Source organism: Mustelus asterias, chromosome 25 (assembly GCF_964213995.1).
Source record: "Mustelus asterias chromosome 25, sMusAst1.hap1.1, whole genome shotgun sequence".
Lineage (NCBI taxonomy): Eukaryota > Metazoa > Chordata > Chondrichthyes > Carcharhiniformes > Triakidae > Mustelus > Mustelus asterias.
In genome coordinates this window covers 28409986-28430670 of record NC_135825.1, presented here as the reverse complement: position 1 = coordinate 28430670, position 20685 = coordinate 28409986, and positions in this window count along the sequence as shown.

Below are 20685 nucleotides of genomic sequence, written 5' to 3'. Positions count from 1 at the left end.
CCTGTTGCAATCCTAGATAACCTTCTTCACCGTCCACTATGTCACCAATCTTGGTGTCATCTGCAAACTTACTAACTATGCCTCCTAAATTCTCATCCAAATCATTAATATAACTGACAAATAATAGTGGATCCAGCACCGATCCCTGAAGCACACCGCTGGTCACAGGCCTCCAGTTTGAAAAACAACCATTTACAACCATCCTCTGTCTTCTGTCATTAAGCCAATTCGTATCCATTTGGCTACCTCACCCTGGATCCCGTGAGATTTAACCTTATGCAACTGCCTACTATGCTTTACCTTGTCAAAGGCCTTGCTAAAGTCCATGTAGACAGCATCAACTGCACTGCCCTCATCTACCTTCTTGGTTACCCCTTCAAAAAACTGGAGATAATAATCCAAGAGAAAATTAAGAGTCACTTAGACTGATAAAAGAAGAGTTGGTACAGATTTACTAAAGGCAAACTATGTTTAATTTGATTGTGTTTCTTCATGAGGTAACAGAGAAGGCAGAGGACAGTTCATGTTTTGTATAAGGACTTTCACAAGGCAATTGATGAAATACTACATATTAGGCTTGTCAGCAAAACTGAGATTTATGGGAAAAAAGACAGCATGGTAAACAGAATGTAAACAGTGAGATGTGATTCAAAAGCAGAATACCACAGATGCTGGAAATCTGAAAAGAAAACCCAAAATATGCTAGAAATGCGCAGCAGGTCAAGCAGCATCTGTGGAGATAGGAATAGAGTTAACATTTCAGTTAATGCCTTTCAACTACCTGTAACATAGAGCTGGCTTATTGAGTGACAGTAATAGTCAGTTGTGGCCAACAATGTTCTGCTATTGATGCTGATAGGGATTCCATTGTGTGGCAACCCAAAAGATCACTATCTATGTGACTACAAACCTTGTAGCTCTTGATGAGCTGGAGTTAGTTTTTCTTAGAGCATAGAAAACTATAAGAAGATTTGGTAGATTTTTTTTTAAACTTCATAAAGGATTTGGATAAGAGTAAAGAGAAATCGTGGGGGAAGCAATGGCCTAGGAGTATTATTGCTAGCCTATTAATCCAGAAACTCAACTAACGTTCAGGGGACCCGGGTTCGAATCCCAGTACATAGATGGTGGGATTTGAATTCAATTAAAAATATCTGGAATTAAGAATCTAATGATGACCATGAAACCATTGTGGATTGTTGGAAAAATCCATCTGGTTCACTAATGTCCTTTAGGGAAGGAAATCTGCTGCCCTTACCTGGTCTGCCCTACATGTGACTCCAAAGCTACAACAATGTGAATGGCCCTCAACTGTTCTCTGAAATAGCCTAGCAAGCCACTCAGTTGTATCAATCACTAGCTCACCACCACCTTCTCAAGAGCAACGAGGGATGGGCAATAAACACTGGCTAGCCAGCGACGCCCATGTCCCATGGTGAATAATTAAAAAAATATATCCACAATAAGCACCATCAATTTTCTTACACTCCTTACTTATTCTTGCTAACTCCTTCAGTCTTGGCCTACCTTTTCTAGCTGGGCTACAGAACCTGCTGTGAGCTCACAGCTCACCCATGTTGGTAAAAGAAAGAGGAACTAACAGTCTCTGACTGAGTCCATGAGATTGGAGTTATGGGGTTGTTCACCCATCGACACAAGTGGCATATTTGGAGTGGAACAGTTTCCACTGCTGAGCAGCTAAATACTGCCTGACAATCATGTGGCATTCATAGGAAATTGAAGGCTCAAACAGTGCCTGTTATTGCATATACATCGTGGCTGCAATCAGTCCTGATGTAAATAAATCTTCACACAGAGCAACCTTCAATTCTGCTTTCCAACTGGACTGATTGATTGATAGTTTCAGCTTCCAAACTCGTTGAAGAAAAGTGACTTCACTTATGAAATGCTACCAAGGTGACACACGAGATAAAGCTTCAAATTATTATTGCTTGGCACACTATGTGTAGCTGCATCAAGTTTTGCAATTTGAATGAAGAGTTTTAACATATTAAACGAAAAATGATCCAAAATGGGTCAGTTCCATCACTGCAGATGGAATTTGAACTCAATAAAAAATATCTGGAATTAAGAATCTACTGATGACCATGAAACCATTGTCGATTGTCGGAAAACCCCATCTGGTTCATTAATGTCCTTTAGGAAAGGAAATCTGCTGTCCTTACCTGGTCTAGTTTACATATGACTCCAGAGCCACAGCAATGTGGTTGACTCTCAACTGCCCTCGGGCAACTAGGGATGGGCAATAAATGCTGGCCAGCCAGTGACACCCAATTCCCACAAATGAATAAAAAATAAAGTTCAGACTTTCAGGACATCTCCCTGATAATGAGCATAGATTTTTAATTTCTCAAGTTACAATGAAACATTTTTGATTGAAACAATGTAGTTTTATTGCTTTAACTACGTCTGCCTAATGAAAATTAGCCTGTATCCCTATACAATGGAAATGCGTCACTGAGTATTCTCTTCCCCATCTTGCACTAGTTGACTGTCAAACTGTCACCATGAATCTCAACTTGGAGAATCTAGGAATACTGAACCTTCCTTGTTGGTAGAACAGATGTGATGATATGTAGCTTGAAGTTGTGCTATGAAAAAAATATCCCCACATAAAACAAGCAGTGGTAGGCAGTCTTTAGGAAATAGTTTCCTATCCTGTCTCCTATTTGCAGTACCACCTTCTTTCTTCTCCAGTCCAGCTCACTACCTTCCCTCTGGGTATCTCCTACTCTCTATGACATTTGTTTCTTCCTAACCACACATCCCAGTTTTCCAGCAAATATTTATATACCAAGTCACTGACAGCCTTTTACTGAAGGAATGCACAAACACCACTTTCCGAACTTGTGCTTACATTATTCAAGAGCCCCTCAATCGGGTACATTTGAGATCATGCACATTGACATAAATTTCCTCCCTTTTCATACAGCGCTGACAGACAACAGTGTACCTGACTTTATTGATAGGAAACAGATGAGCTTTTCCATGTGACATATTTTAACAGCAGCTTGTGTTTACTTGCTGGCTCCATATTGAAGTAGCAAGGAGCTGACATATTGCTTGTTAAAATGGGCTACCTATTTCCAGTAAGCTCTACTCAAAGGATATTCCTGTTAAAAATGGAAATGTTTGGACAAATCCATGGTTATAGCAGACTGCAATGGTAGTTTCTGAGCCATTATTTTTCCTTCTTTGCTTGATTGTTTAATTTTGCACACTTTCTGGTTAACGTTAAGTTTAGCATCACATACTCACCACCAATGATGCTGTCAGTGACCTTCTCAGTATTCCTGGTCAGCCAAGTGATGGAAAGAAAATTAGACCCTCTGCCATCACTATCCATAGCTCCATTTCACACCGGGGTTCAGCAGGATCTTGGTGTTCATGTACACTGGTGCCTTAAGGTGACAGGACAGGTGGATAAAGTGGCTAAGAAAGCATATGGTTTACATGCCTTTATTAGCTGAGGCATAGAATTTAAGAGCAGGGGTTATGTTGGAACTATACAAAACGTAGGTTAGGCCGCAGCTAGAATATAGTGTGCAGTTCTAGAAAGCACATTTTGGAAGGATGCGATAGCACTGGCAAGGGTGCAAAGCTTTATCACGATGTTGCCTGGGCTGGAGAGAGATTGGATGGGCTGGGGTCGCTTTCATTGGAGCAGAGGGGACTGAGGGGGGACACAAGTTTATAAAACTATGAGGGGCATAAATAGAGTGGACAGGAAGAAACATTGCTCCTTGGGGGAGGGATTAATGACCAGGGGGCAGAGATTTAAGGTAAGGGGCAGAAGGTGTAGAGGAGATGTGAGGAAAAAATTTATCACCCAGAGGGGGTGGGAGTCTGGAACTGACTGTCTGATAGCATGGTGGAGGCAGAGACCCTCAGAACATTTAAGAAGGATTTAGATGTGCACTTGCAATGCCAAGGCATACAAGGCTATGGGCCAAGTGCTGGAAAATGGGATTAGAATAGTTGGGTGGTTTGGCTTTGACCGGCGCAGACTCGATGGACCAAAGGACCTTTTCGTGAGCTGTAGACCTCTATGACTCTAACATGCATGTAAAAAAGGACATGTTGCCATAACAACACAGACTGCGGAGTGAACTGTAACATGCATTTTTTGTTACTTTTGTTGAGGAGGTAACTAAGTGTGTTGATGAAGGTAGGGCAGTTGATGTCATATACATGGATTTTAGTAAGGCGTTTGATAAGGTCCCCCATGGTTGGCTTATGATGAAAGTGAGGAGGTGTGGGATAGAGGGAAAGTTGGCCGATTGGATAGGTAACTGGCTGTCTGATCGAAGACAGAGGGTGGTGGTGGATGGAAAATTTTCGGACTGGAGGCAGGTTGCTAGCGGAGTGCCACAGGGATCAGTGCTTGGTCCTCTGGTCTTTGTGATTTTTATTAATGACTTAGAGGAGGGGGCTGAAGGGTGGATCAGTAAATTTGCTGATGACACCAAGATTGGTGGAGTAGTGGATGAGGTGGAGGGCTGTTGTAGGCTGCAAAGAGACATAGATAGGATGCAAAGCTGGGCTGAAAAATGGCAAATGGAGTTCAACCCTGATAAATGTGAGGTGATTCATTTTGGTAGGACTAATTTAAATGTGGATTACAGGGTCAAAGGTAGGGTTCTGAAGACTGTGGAGGAACAGAGAGATCTTGGGGTCCATATCCACAGATCTCTAAAGGTTGCCACTCAAGTGGATAGAGCTGTGAAGAAGGCCTAAAGATAAGAAACTTCTAAATGTTGATGCTGAGAGAGATTTGGGTGTATTCAACAAGGAACTCAACAAGTTAGTATGCAATACAGCAAGTAATTCGAAAAGTAAGTGTCATGCTGGTTTTTACTGCAATTGGATTGGAGTATAAAAATTAAGGAAGTTTTGCTACAGTTATATAAAGGTAAAGTTGCCATAGTCCCAGATCACCATGGGCTGTTCTCCCCTTTGAGGGGGAGAGCTAACTGGAGGTGACTTAATCTAAGGACCACCAAACCTCAGGTGAGAGGCAAGGTTGAGAAGGCGGGGCCTTCATGAATAACCTCAGCCAGTACGGGAATTGAACCCACGCTGTTGGCATTGCTCTGCGTCGCTAATCAACTTTCCAACAACTGAGCTATCCGGCTTCGATGACACTGCACCAGCTTGGTGTGCACAGTTTTGGTCTCTATATTTTCCTTGCATTTCAGGGAGTACAGAAAAGGTTCACTAGATTGTTTCTTGGTATCAGAGGTTTCAGAAGAAACATGCGCAAATTCAAATCACTTCTGAAAACTTGCTCCATTCTGAGCACAATCTGCACCCACCGTGCCAGCTGTGTCTAAAGTGAATATTCTGTCCACATTTGTGGGCCGGAATCTTACCACCGTGCATGCCGGTGGGATTTTCCCATTCCGCTGCAGCGAACGGAGATTTGGCTGGGGAAAATTCTCCGATCTTGCTGCAGAGGGAGCGTGGCGTGAACGGCCGGTAAGATCGCGCCTGTAGTATTTTGTAGCTCGCATTAGAAAGTTGTTTGTAAAACAGTTTATGCAAATTGAAAATGTTAAAAATGATAAGGTACGCAATCAAATATCCAGAATATTAACAGACAAGTCATCAATGAGGACATTTACATAATCAGCAATGTCTTCGCACCAAGGCCATTGAATGCTGATGCATGTGAAGCGATAACCCCAGTTGATACCAGCAAGGCTCTGATACCTCCTTCAGCACCATCAAGAGTAAACCAGCCGCCTGCTTTGCCTTTCTCATAGACTGGAGCAATCCTCCAGACATCTGTTTATTGTGCCAAAGTTGCGCAGGGCTGCACAGCTGCCCTTCCTGATCAGTTCTTTTTGCCTTCTTCAATCAAATCTTCCTTGTCACGCTTCTGCTACTTCTTTTCTTTTAGAAAAATCCAATTAAAGAAGTTTTTTTGAAATGGAAATTTCCTCTGCGTCTCCTGAGGATGCCTGTCGTTTGCTTCATCTTATTTTTTTTTTAATACCTGCTCATGGCATTGAACTCTGTGATAGCATCGATTGGCTTGTGCTCTGTTTATTTGGATTACAAGTTCAAATTATTTCTCATCTTTTGCTCTGGCAAACTGTTTTTCAGCTGGTGTCATTTATACACTTGTTGATGCTATCTTCCATTTTCCTTTATTTCATTTTGTGTCTGATATTTTATCTGACTGACAATATTCTGCTGGATTTGATTGGAAACAGTCCAAATCTGCATTGTTTCGGTTGTCAGCCCTTTGAGACAATGGATAAACTGCAACTACGCTTTCTGGGCTTTCTTGTCTATAACATTCACCAGAGTGGATTTATTTAATCCATTTTCTCTGTTTGTTACTGTACTCTTCCCCACAAAGCTTTTTAATTGGGAGATTGGGCCATCAGGAGAGTGATGCCACAATTTTTTAGCTTTCCCATCCTTCCTGTAGCTGCTTTGCTGATTTATTACAGCATCGTATCTTGCACCTAGTGACCTGAATTGAAGCTATCGCAGGAGAATCCGGGAGTGGAGGAGAGTGTGTTCAGCAGTCACTGGCCACCCAGGTGAGGTGGCACGATGGCACGGTGGTTAGCACTACTGCCTCATAGGTCCAGGGACCTGGGTTCAATTTCGGCCTCGGGTGACTGTGTCTGTGTGGAATTTGCACGTTCTCCCTGTGGCTGCGTGGGTTTCTTCCAGGTGCTCCGGTTTCCTCCCACGGTTCAAAGATATGCAGCTTAGGTGGATTGGCCATGCTAAGTTGCCCCTTAGTGTCCCAAGATGTGTAGGTTAGATGGATGGTAAATGTGTGGGGTTACAAGGATAGGGCAGGCGAGAGGGTCTGGGTAAGATGCTCTGTCAGAGAGTTAGTGCAGATTCGATGGGCTGAATGGCCTCCTCTGCACCGTCGGAATTCTATTCTATGATTCTAGGTGCCCTGGTTTGAGACGCAGAGTATTCTCAATCCCAGTGCATGTCTACATGTCACAGGTCAGTTGACTGACTAAAAGGTGACACATGGAATTCAGTGTCAGTCGGTGTGAAGTCCTGCGTTTTGATGGAATCAACTGCAGCATTAAATACTCTGAATGATGCTGTGAAACAGCAGAAGGATTTGGAGATACAGGTTCACAGAACATTAAAGGCAGCACCTCAATTTGAATTCTAGGTTATATCTCAAGATGTACGTGATATAAATACCAGGAGGTGATGATGAGCCGACATAAAATTGTAAGACCTCAGTTGTATTATGAACAGTATTGTGCTGCAGACAATAGAATGGATAGTGAGGCTTTAGAGACAGTACAATGCAAGTTCAGTACATTGCTGCCTGGGGTGTGAGGAAAATACAAGTGCAGAGACAGACCTGAAAATTTCATTAGAACAACATATATTCTGGGCTGTTACAATGTAAGTATTTAAAATTATGGAAGGATGGGATGGGTTTGATAGCAGGCAATTTCCAGAAGTTGGGGGGGGGGGGGGGGGGGGCGAGGGGGAGGGGAGATGCAGGAAAGAAGGGTCAGAAATATAAGATTAAATGTGAGAGCTTCGGGACTGAGGGCAGGTGAAACATGTTCACGCAAACAGTTCTGATGTTGTGGAATTCACTCCTAGGGCTGGTGAGTTATTGGAAACTATTCAATATTAAATTGGGTCAGTAGATCAAGGCAAAAGAGTTGAAAGATTAGAGAAACTGGCTGGACAAATGGGATTAGAATTATTTTGCATATAAAGCAGGTAAACAGTCAAACTGGGCCAAAAGTGGCCTGTTTCCATGTAGTAAACCCTTGTTGTGGTAAAAAGATGAACATTCGAGTTTGTAAGCTTCCAGTAAACAAAGTTTGTACTAAAGAATATGCTGGGGAGAGAGTGCTCTAGGCAGCTGAGGAGCCTCTCTCAATGATACGGGCGTTTTAGCACACATTTCTAGTTTTTACCTAGCTACTTTTCATTATAATGCTGCTCATTAATTTCCTAACTGACCATCCAATTCATTCAGCAGGTGTCCCCATTATCTCAGCCCTCAGCCTTGGGTATAGCTTCAGTTCCCCCTTACCTCCTCCTTCTGTGCAACAATGAGTTGTCTGTTGAGGTAATAATTGTAAACTACTAAGCCAATATCCCTAAAGTGACTTTGGACAAGTATCCCATCATGCTTAGAAAAAAACTCCATAATTACTTTTGTCTATTCTAAAGTTATGAATGAAATATCACTCTGTCCCTGATCACAGACAAGATCTGAAGTGCCTAGCCTAAGTTTGCGACTGCCTCCGTGAACAATGTATCCAGGAAGATTTCCCTTCTCTTCACCACCCCGCACCTATCTCTTCACCACCCCGCACCTCCCCCCCACCACACCTCCCCCCCGCCACAACCACCAACCTCTGATGTGTCACAGCAGCTGAAGCTCTGATTCCAGCTCATCAACTTGGAAACTGGAGCACCCGGAGGAAACCCACGCAGACATGGGGAGACTCACACAGAAAGTGACCCAACCTGGGAATCAAATCTGGGTCCCTGGCGCTGTGGCAGCAGTGCTAACCACTGTGCCACCATGCTGCCCACCCACCGTGTCACCAACCGTGTGTGTCGATGGTAGAGGGAGTGACTATTTAAGATGGTGAATGGAGTGCCAATCAAATATGCTTCCTTCTCCTGGATTGTGCCGATCTTCTTGTGTGATGTTGGAGTTGCACTCGTCCAGGTAAGTGGAGAGTATTCTGCTGCTTATGAAATCGTACCCCACTTCACTCCTATGTCTGTCTATATTTGTAAAGTACATTGTTCAGATGTGTCAAAAAATGTAGATGCCAACCGATTTAGCCCCAAGAGTAACCTCAGGCCAACACAATTAACAAAATAAATAAAGCGCAGAATAAAGGCGGCTGATTGTGTCATCCATTTTGTCACTTACAGTGAGACACATATAACTTCAGTTATTTTGGATTTTCTGGAACATATTTAGCTGCCGAGGAAAGTGAATAAACAGATTTTTTGTGATTTTCTTCCCTGAACCCAATTGAGCGAAGGATATCAATGTAATAGCACACTCGGAGGACATGTTCATGGTCCCAAGGCTTGAATAATGCATGACAGTATATTTCATCATCTACATTGACACTCATTGTCATAACATTCAACCTGAATATAAAGAAAGAAAAAGAAAATGATATGCTTTTATATAGTGCCTTCCACAACCTCAGGATGGCCCAATGCCCTTTACAGCCCATTAAAAGTGCTTTTAAAATCCAGTCACTGTTGTGATCTCAGAACACAAAAAGGAGAAAGGTTTATTTGGCCAATGAAGCCCATGCCTTCCATGTGCCACACACAATCCACATGATTGTGGACTCTATCATATCTCTATAACAATGGCCTAGTGGTATTATCGCTAGACTATTAATCCAGAAACTCAGCTAATGTTCTGGGGACCCGGGTTTGAATCCCACCACGGCAGGTGGTGGAATTTGAATTCAATAAAATAAATCTGGAATTAGGAATCTAATGATGACAATGAAACCATTGTCGATTGTCAGAAAAACCCATCTGGTTTACTAATCTGGAAATTACGGAAATCTGCCGTCCCTACCTGGTCTGGCCTACGTGTGACTCCAGGGCCACAGCAATTCTTACCTGCTTCTGAAATGGCCCAGCAAGCCACTCGGTTGCACCAATCGCTCAAGACAGCAGCTCACCATCACCCTCTCAAGGGCAACTAGAGATGGGCAATAAATGCTGACCAGCCAGTGACTCCCATGTCCCATGAATGAATAAAAAATATTGACCTAATATTGTAGTGAGTGATTGGAATGTACACTGTCTGAACTTGTGGGGGAGGCAGATTCAATCATGACTTTTAAAAGGGATCGAGCTAAGCAGCTGACAATAGAAAATTTGCAGGACTACAGCTGAGTTGATTAACAGGGACTGAATCATGTGCTTAATGGGAGGAGCTAAGCTTGCAGGGAAAAAAACAGTTTCTCTTTCATTTTAAAATATGCAGTTACTTGGTTCTGAAAGAAGCAAGACCTGTCTCTCTGTCTCACTGGAAGCTGTGAGAGCTCCAGGGCTGGCAACCCAAGTACAAGCAAGTATGGATGTGTTTGGCTAAATGATTTTGAAGAGGGTTTTAAGTCTGTAAGAGGAATATTGCTCGAATTGGAACTGATAGGGATGGGTAAACAGTTAAGAATTTCATTGTGCCATGTTGAAATATTGTCCAATCGTTAAATGTTAAGCGAATTTATTTGCTATACTTGGTTAAAAGAAGGACAGGACTGGCAGCTGAATATTCCGGGGTATCAGTGTTTTAGGCGAGACAGAGGAGGGGCTAAAAAAGGTGGGGGAGTAGCGTTATTAGTTAAGGAGCATATTACCGCGGTGCAGAGGGTAGACAACTTAGAGGGGTCATGTACTGAGTCGCTGTGGGTGGAACTCAGAAACAGGAAGGGTGCAGTCACTATGCTGGGGGTGTACTACAGACCACCCAACAGCCCACGGGAAGTGGAGGAAAGGATATGTCAGGAGATTCTGGATAGGTGCAGAAAAAATAGGGTTGTTGTAGTGGGGGACTTTAATTTCCCTGGCACAGACTGGAAAGTGCTTAGAGCTGGGGGACCGGACGGGGAGGAATTTGTAAAATGCGTACTGGAAGGTTCTTTGGAACAGTATGTAGATAGCCCGACTAGAGAGGGGGCTATACTGGACCTAGTTCTGGGAAATGAGCCCGGTCAGGTCGTCAAAGTTTCGGTAGGGGAACATGTGGCAAATAGTGACCACAACTCTGTTAACTTTAGGATAGTAATGGACAAGGATGAGTGCTGTCCTACGGGCAGGGTGCTAAATTGGGGGAAGGCTGACTATAGCCGGATTAGGCAGGAATTGGTGGATGTTGATTGGGAGAGGATGTTCGAGGGTAAGTCCGCGTCTGGCATGTGGGAGTCTTTTAAGGAACTATTGATAAGGCTGCAGGATAGGCATGTGCCTGTAAAAAGGAAAGATAGGAAAGGTAGGATTCGAGAGCCGTGGATAACCAGGGAAATTGAGGATCTGATTAAAATGAAAAGGGAGGCGTACGTTAAGTCCAGGCAACTGAAAACAGATGGAGCTCTGGAGGAATACAGAGAGAGTAGGAAAGATCTCAAACGGGGAGTTAGAAGGGCAAAAGGAGGTCACGAGATGTTCTTGGCAGGCAGGATTAAGGAGAATCCTAAGGCATTCTATTCATACGTTAGGAACAAAAGAGTTGTCAGGGAGAAAATCGGACCTCTCAGGGACAAAGGAGGGGAATTATGCTTAGAACCCAAGGGAATAGGGGAGATCCTAAATGAATACTTTGCATCGGTATTCACGAAGGAGAGGGGCGTGTTAACCGGGAGTGTCTCGGAGGGAGGTGTTGACCCGTTAGAGAAAATCTCCATTACGAGAGAGGAAGTGTTAGGTTTTTTAGGGAACATTAAAACTGACAAAGCCCCAGGGCCTGATGGCATCTATCCTCGACTGCTCAGGGAGACGAGAGAGGAAATTGCTGGGCCTCTGACGGAAATCTTTGTCGCTTCTTTGGACACGGGTGAGGTCCCTGAGGATTGGAGGATAGCGAATGTGGTCCCGTTGTTTAAGAAGGGTAGCAGGGATAACCCAGGAAATTATAGGCCGGTGAGCTTGACGTCCGTGGTAGGGAAGTTGTTGGAGAGGATTCTTAGAGACAGGATGTATGTGTATTTAGAACGGAACAATCTCATTAGTGACAGACAGCATGGTTTTGTAAGAGGGAGGTCGTGCCTTACAAATTTGGTGGAGTTTTTTGAGGAAGTGACAAAAACGGTTGATGAAGGAAGGGCCGTGGATGTCGTCTATATGGATTTCAGTAAGGCATTTGACAAAGTCCCACATGGCAGGTTGGTTAAGAAGGTTAAGGCTCATGGGATACAAGGAGAAGTGGCTCGATGGGTGGAGAACTGGCTTGGCCATAGGAGACAGAGGGTAGTGGTCGAAGGGTCTTTTTCCGGCTGGAGGTCTGTGACCAGTGGTGTTCCGCAGGGCTCTGTACTGGGACCTCTGCTATTTGTGATATATATAAATGATTTGGAAGAAGGTGTAACTGGTGTAATCAGCAAGTTTGCGGATGACACAAAGATGGCTGGAATTGCGGATAGCGAAGAGCATTGTCGGGCAATACAGCAGGATATAGATAGGCTGGAAAATTGGGCGGAGAGGTGGCAGATGGAATTTAATCCGGATAAATGCGAAGTGATGCATTTTGGAAGAAATAATGTAGGGAGGAGTTATGCAATAAATGGCAGAGTCATCAGGAGTATAGAAACACAGAGGGACCTAGGTGTGCAAGTCCACAAATCCTTGAAGGTGGCAACACAGGTGGAGAAGGTGGTGAAGAAGGCATATGGTATGCTTGCCTTTATAGGACGGGGTATAGAGTATAAAAGCTGGAGTCTGATGATGCAGCTGTATAGAACGCTGGTTAGGCCGCATTTGGAGTACTGCGTCCAGTTCTGGTCGCCGCACTACCAGAAGGACGTGGAGGCATTGGAGAGAGTGCAGAGAAGGTTTACCAGGATGTTGCCTGGTATGGAGGGTCTTAGCTATGAGGAGAGATTGGGTAGACTGGGGTTGTTCTCCTTGGAAAGACGGAGAATGAGGGGAGATCTAATAGAGGTATACAAGATTATGAAGGGTATAGATAGGGTGAACAGTGGGAAGCTTTTTCCCAGGTCGGAGGTGACGATCACGAGGGGTCACGGGCTCAAGCTGAGAGGGGCGAAGTATAACTCAGACATCAGAGGGACGTTTTTTACACAGAGGGTGGTGGGGGCCTGGAATGCGCTGCCAAGTAGGGTGGTGGAGGCAGGCACGCTGACATCGTTTAAGACTTACCTGGATAGTCACATGAGCAGCCTGGGAATGGAGGGATACAAACGATTGGCCTAGTTGGACCAAGGAGCGGCACAGGCTTGGAGGGCCGAAGGGCCTGTTTCCTGTGCTGTACTGTTCTTTGTTCTTTGTTCTTTGTTCTTTGTTCTATAGTTAAACTGTGTTGTTAAATAAAATGTGCTTTGATAAAAGCTTCCCAGTGTGTCAGTAGAATTGCACCGGGACTGAAACAACTTATTCTCAATTTGCCAAAATAGCAAATTGTTGGGGTACAATCTGACTTCATAATATATCTTGGGGGTTTCTGGTTTGGTATACTAACAGATGAGAAACAGGTGATGTGTTGCAATTGTAGCATGCAGGAGCTGTGGTCACCAGTGCAATCCATGGCAAACACTAAGGCGGTAAGTATCTGCAACTTGAGGAATTTCAGTTCCAAGTTGATGAACTGGAGTCAGAGTTTCAGATGTTGTGACACATCAGAGGTTGGGGGTGGAGGTGGGGGTGAGGGTGCGAAGCCTCCTGGATATTTTGTTTCAGGAGGCAGTCACAAACCTTAGGCCAGGTACTTCAGATTTGGTCTGTGATCAAGGACAGGAAGTTGCGACTATGAGTGAGGCAGGTATAGGGATCCAGAAGTTAGCAATGGAGGAGCTTAGCTCCTGCAATTGTCCATGTATTCGAGGTTCTGGCAATTTTTGTGGACAAGAGCAGGGATTGCAGGGAGGATGAATAAACTGATCACCGAAACATGGTAAATAAAGCCATTCAAATGTGCAGAATAAAAAGCAATATAGTTGTTAGTAGATGACAGTATAGCAAAGGGAATAGGTACAGTTGACTGACCCAAGAGCATGAGTCTTGACTGCTGCGTTTGCCTGATGCCAGGGTTAATGACGTCCACTCTGGGCTGGAGAGAAACTTGGAGTGGGAGGGTAAGTACCCAGTTGGCATGGTCTACATGGGTACCAATGGCATAGGTAGGACTAAGAAAGATGTTCTTCTGAGGGAGCATGAGCAGCTTGGGACTAAATTAAAAAGTGGAACCAGAAGGGTAATTATCTCTGCATTACTAACTGAGCTGTATGCAAGTTGGCACAGAGTAATTACGATTAGAAAGTTGAATACATGGCTCAATGATTGGTGCTGGAGAATGGATTTTGATTGTGGCATTGGCATGAGCACTAGACAAAGAGGTAGCTGCCCCTTGCTCATCCCTAATCGCCCTTGAGAAGGTGGTGGTGAGTTGCCTTCTTGCACTGCAGCAGTCCATTTAGTTTATGTATGCCTACAGTTCCGTTAGGATGGGAATTCCAGAATTTTGACCAAGTGACAGTGCAGCAATAATGATATTGTTATAGTTCAGGATGATGTGTGGCTTGGAGCTGAACTTGTATGAAGTGGTGTTCTGCTGTCCTTGTCCTTCTAGGTGGTAGAAGTCGTGGATTTGGAAGATGCTGTCAATGGAACCTTGGTGAGTTTCTGCAGTGAATCTTATATATGGTACACACTGTTGCCATTGTTTAGTTTATAAAGTTTTATTTATTTGTCACAGGTAGGCTTACGTTAACACTGCAATGAAGTTACTGTGAAAATCCTCCAGTGGCCACACTCCGGCACCTGTTCGGGTACACTGAAGGAGAATTTAGCATGGCCAATGCACCTAACCAACACATTTTTCGGACTGTGGGAGGAAACCGGAGCACCCGGAGGAAACACATGCAGACACAGGAGAACGTGCAGACTCCGCACAGACAGTAACCTAAGCTGGGAATCAAACCTAGGTCCCTGGCACTGTGAGACAGCAGTGCTAACCACTGTGCCACCATGCCGCCCACCATGTGCGTCGATGGTAGAGGGAGTGACTATTTATGATGGTGAATGGGGTGTCAATTAAATATGCTTCTTTCTGCTGGATTGTGCTGATCTTCTTGAATGCTGTTGGAGCTGCACTCGTCCAGGTAAGTGGTGAGTATTCTGCTGCACTCCAGACTTGTGCCTGGTGGACACATTTTAGGGAATCAGGAGGTGAGTTACTCATCGCAGAAATCTTATTCTTTGATCTGCTCTTGCAGCCGCAGTATTTATATGGCTAGTTCACTTAATTTCCACTCTGTGCTCAATCAAGGGATCTGGCATTTGGGGGTGGGGCTAAGAAACACTGAAAGCCACCCCTTTTATTCTTTTCTCTAAACCCCTCGTCCCCATCCCATACCCACTCACTTTTGGCTTCGGATCCTGTGTCCTTCTTGGGCCTCTAGTGGGTGCATTACCGGCAGCTGCCACCATTCTTGGCGGCGCTGAAAGCAATGAGGAGCTGCCAGCCACTGATTGGCCAGCAGCTCTCGATGAGCGCAACTTCCGCCCCCTGAGGTCCTTAATCCAGGGGAAGGGCTGATGGTAGCCTGAGGGGTACTTAATAAATACCATTTGGCTTCCCCGTGGAACTGAAGGAGATACTCTACAGGTTCTCCAGATAAGAACTCTGTCAGACTGATGAAATCTGTCCCAAAAGTGGAAAATGTTTTCCCTCCAAGGAGGTGAAAGGTTAATACTGAAACTGGCAATTGGGGTTGCTTAGGTGAAACAAATCAATTACTTTGTGTTATTTAACTAGATGGTGAGAAACACACAAATACCCTTAAGAATATTAGCACGAGGCTTTGAGAAAGTGGTTAAGAAAACATTCCAAATGTGGTGAAGATAGAAAATACACACAAGGACTTATAAAGAAAAACAGAAAATATGCTAGAAGTTTTTCATCTGAATTGTGAAATATTGCAAAAACATGAAATTAGGATTCCAAATCAGCAAAAAATGTTTTCCAATGAGGTAAATGGATTGTTATAATAGTTATTGATATATTGGACATTATAAACCTTTTCACGGGGAAGTGATGGCCTAGTGGTATTATCATGAGACTATTAATCCAAAAACTCAGCTAATGCTCTGGGGACCTGGCTTCGAATCCCGCTACGACAGATAGTGGAATTTGAATTCCATAAAAAATATCTGGAATTAAGAATCTACTGATGACCATGAAACCATTGCCGATTGTTGGAAAAACCCATTTGGGTCACCAATGTCCTTTAGAAAAAGAAATCTGCCATCCTTACCTGATCTGGCCTACATGTGATCCCAGAGCTACAGCAATGTGGTTGACTCTCAACTGCCCTCAGGCAACTCGGGATGGGCAATAAATGCTGGCCAGCCAGTGACACCCATGTCCCACGAATGAATAAAACACTCCAATTACTTTATTTTAAATACCCTCAAATCAATGGTCAGAATTGTTTTTTTAAAAAAACAATTACAACCGTGTTTATTTTCTCCACATTAAAAAATTCTCTGCACAAATGTATATTACGGCAATTTAAAAATAATTAGTGCAGATTCATTACATGCTATGATAGGCAGACAGTGAGGTGGATGGACAAGGTAACAAGCGATTAAATTCAAATCGACAAACTTTTCACATAACTGTGAATTGAATTTGAATGTAATGTTGCAGCAATCAAATCTGCTTAATTTAAGAGAAAAAAACCCTCCAAAACTATTGGGAGATTAGTCTTGCAATTCAATAAAAATCTGATTGGAACTTGTCATGTGATTAGCACATTCTTTCAAAACACTGAGGTGAAAATAGCATGGAAAAATAGAATAAAGCAGGTCATTAAGTTGGCATAATATACAATGTAAAGTATACAACCACAAAATGATATTATACATTATTTATGCTACCATTTCTATTTTTAACACAGCTGTGCAGTTGTCACTAACCCAGCCACCTGATGCTGCTGTGTCCCCGTGTCCCAATACTCTATAGGTGCCATCAAATGATGTCCATAAACATTGGGTGGACTAATGCGGGGGAGAGAGAGAAAAGGTTGTAAAAGTACATCCCCTCCTGTCCATGCATCATTACCACTGGAATCTCTTACAAAGTTCTCCTTGGCTACTCTTCACCCCATCAACATGCTGCCCAATAATTATATCATCCAGAGTTAGAGGGTCAGGCTTCGCGCTTGTATGGCCAACATCCATTACCACCGAGATATTGTCAGGTTTTGTGCCCCACACTTGGTCCTAAACAAGTCACAATTTCTTCAAGTTAAACAAAACATTGTCTTCGGTCCCTGCCACAAACACCATATCCTTGTCCTGTTGATTCCATACCATTTCTGTGCCAATATCTCAGGTTGAGTCAGGCTGTTCACCAAGTCAGCACCCCATTAGATCCTGAGCTCAACCTCCAATACCCAACACCTCAAATTGAAAGTTTTCAGCTTTGTATTTAAATCCCTTCTTTATCTCCCTTATCCATACAGCTCTTTAAGAATTCTGTGCATCTCCAACTCACGTCTCTTGTACATTCCTCACTCCCCATTTCCCACCACTGCCAGCTATTCCCTCAGCTTTCTACTCCTAAGATTCTAATCCTAAGAATTGCCTCCCTGAACCCATCTGTTTCTCAACCTCCCTCTCCTCCTGTAGGACCCTCCTTAAAACACAAGCTTCGAGTCTTCCCCACTTAAGATGGAACTTATTTAGTTTGGCATCTATTTTTGTCTCGTTATGCTTCTGTATAGATGGTTATGACATAGCTGGCATTCTAAAGGCATTCGATAAGTATAAGTCGATATTTTTCCATTATTAGTCACAGCAAACTTTGAGATTAGATGATTATTCTCATGTGAATGGACTAAATTATCCTTATTTTATGACATTTGTCTCTGTACTTCTATGGTATTGACAAGATTTGCAAAGAAAATGAATGACGGGTATCCTATTCAAACATAGCTAAATGAATCAAAGGTCTGGATTCAGAGTTGGCTTCAAGCCATTCTATTTTGGGAGGGTGGGGGTTTGTGCATGGGGGAGGGGGGGTCATTATATCAACTTTTATGAACATCATTAATGCTTGTACATTCCTGGTCTCAAGTTCTCTGTATCACTGTGCTGTATACACATCCAGAAAACAAAAGTCAGCGTGTATTTGTGAATGTCAAATTACCGTGATCCATTTTAAATTGGCAAAGCAACCTTGCTTATTAATGGGATTTGGAAAATCTGAATTCACTCTTTATTTGTCTGGACAGTCGACACTCCCAAACGCACAAAGGGGTTTGTGATGGTATCAGCAACTCAACATGGATTACACCTATTGTCAGATCATTTTAGCAATGATAAAGAGGGTGTTATCCTTAGAGAATGTATTAATTAATCAACATGGATGCAAGAAGCCATTACCAGTCAATTACAACCCAGTGTTAGCAATAAAGAGAGTCAATTAGGAGTCACATAAAGTAATTGCATTTGTTCCAGCCGGATGAGTTTTTTATTTAAATTGTAATTAACTTGGGGGAGGATTTCGCAGTTTGCGATCAGCAGTCAAGCTCAGACAAGAGAAGAATGGCCATGCTTTGCACAGCATAGGAAAATAAAGGTTGATTTACCCAAGAGTAATGTCATTGCTGTACATGGCGTAAGAACTTGGCAAGTGTCAGGCTCATTACAAAGTAAGTTGACATTCCGGGTCCACATTCATTAGAATACATCAACACTCCTGGCTGTGCCCTGCCACATACAAACCATCTGAAAAACTAAGTGAAGTAAACTTCGCTTTGACAGTAAAGTACATCTACTCAAGAGAAATGTCACTGAGTAGTCTGGAGTGTGGACTTGACAGGCCTGTGTCACAGAATTGAATGCAACAAGCCTAAATCTTTTGAAGTAAGTCTACTAAATCCCTTAGTTGTTTACTAGCGCGCTATTGATATAAGGATAGGTAAACTTACACCACCATGATTTAGCTCGCTGAGGTTGAGAACATGGTTGGTTTTACAAAACTTGGAAGTGAAAACTGAAAAGAATAGAATTCAGGAGGAGCGACAGATTGGTAAAATGGCCAAAAAATGCAGTTCCATCACAGTCGCTGGGTCAAAATCCTGGAATTTCCTCCTTAACGGCATTGTGGGGCAAGCCACAGCACGTGGACTGCAGCGTTTCAAGAAGGCAGCTCACCACCACATTCTCAAGGGGAACTAGGAATGGGCAATAAATACCGGCCAACCATGTCCCACAAATGAAAATATACAAATTTAACAGAGGCAAGTGTGATCCGATCCGTTTTGTGGTGGAACATAGAACAGTACAGCACAGAACAGGCCCTTCGGCCCACAATGTTGTGCCGAGCTTTATCTGAAACCAAGATCAAGCTATCCCACTCCCTATCATCCTGGTGTGCTCCATGTGCCTATCCAATAACCGCTTAAATGTTCCTAAAGTGTCTGACTCCACTATCACTGCAGGCAGTCCATTCCACACCCCAACCACTCTCTGCATAAAGAACCAACCTCTGATGTCCTTCCTATATCTCCCACCATGAACCCTATAGTTATGCCCCCTTGTAATAGCTCCATCCACGCGAGGAAATAGTCTTTGAATGTTCACTCTATCTATCCCCTTCATCATTTTATAAACCTCTATTAAGTCTCCCCTCAGCCTCCTCCGCTCCAGAGAGAACAGCCCTAGCTCCCTCAACCTTTCCTCATAAGACCTACCCTCCAAACCAGGCAGCATCCTGGTAAATCTCCTCTGCACTCTTTCCAGCGCTTCCACATCCTTCTTATAGTGAGGTGACCAGAACTGCACACAATATTCCAAATGTGGTCTCACCAAGGTCCTGTACAGTTGCAGCATAACCCCACGGCTCTTAAACTCCAACCCCCTGTTAATAAAAGCTAACACACTATAGGCCTTCTTCACAGCTCTATCCACTTGAATGGCAACCTTTAGAGATCTGTGGATATGGACCCCAAGATCTCTCTGTTCCTCCACAGTCTTCAGAACCCTACCTTTGACCCTGCAATCCACATTTAAATTAGTCCTACCAAAATGAATCACCTCACATTTATCAGGGTTAAACTCCATTTGCCATTTTTCAGCCCAGCTTTGCATCCTATCTATGTCTCTTTGCAGCCTACAACAGCCCTCCACCTCATCCACTACTCCACCAATCTTGGTGTCATCAGCAAATTTGCTGATCCACCCTTCAGCCCCCTCCTTTAAGTCATTAATAAAAATCACAAAGAGCAGAGGACCAAGCACTGATCCCTGTGGCACTCCGCTAGCAACCTGCCTCCAGTCCGAAAATTTTCCATCCACCACCACCCTCTGTCTTCGATCAGATAGCCAATTACCTTTCCAATCTGCCAACTTTCCCTCTATCCCACACCTCCTTACTTTCATCATAAGCCGACCATGGGGGACCTTATCAAACGCCTTACTAAAATCCATGTATATGACATCAACTGCCCTACCTTCATCAACACACTTAGTTACCTCCTCAAAAAATTCAATCAAATTTGTGAGGCACGACTTGCCCTTCACGAATCCGGGCTCACTATCCCGGATTAATCCGCATCTTTCTAAATTGTCGTAAATCCCATCCCTAAGGACCTTTTCCATCAATTTACCAACCACCGAAGTAAGACTAACCGGTCTATAATTACCAGGGTCATTTCTATTCCCTTTCTTAAACAGAGGAACAACATTCACCACTCTCCAGTCCTCTGGCACCATCCCCGTGGACAGTGAGGACCCAAAGATCAAAGCCAAAGGCTCTGCAATCTCATCCCTTGCCTCCCAAAGAATCCTAGGATATATTTCATCAGGCCCAGGAGTGGTAGTGGGGAAGGCAATATCAACTCAACTGTGGAACCTGGGTGTCCTGTGCTGGATCTGGGTATCCTTGTGCACCAGTCACTGAGGATTCAGGAT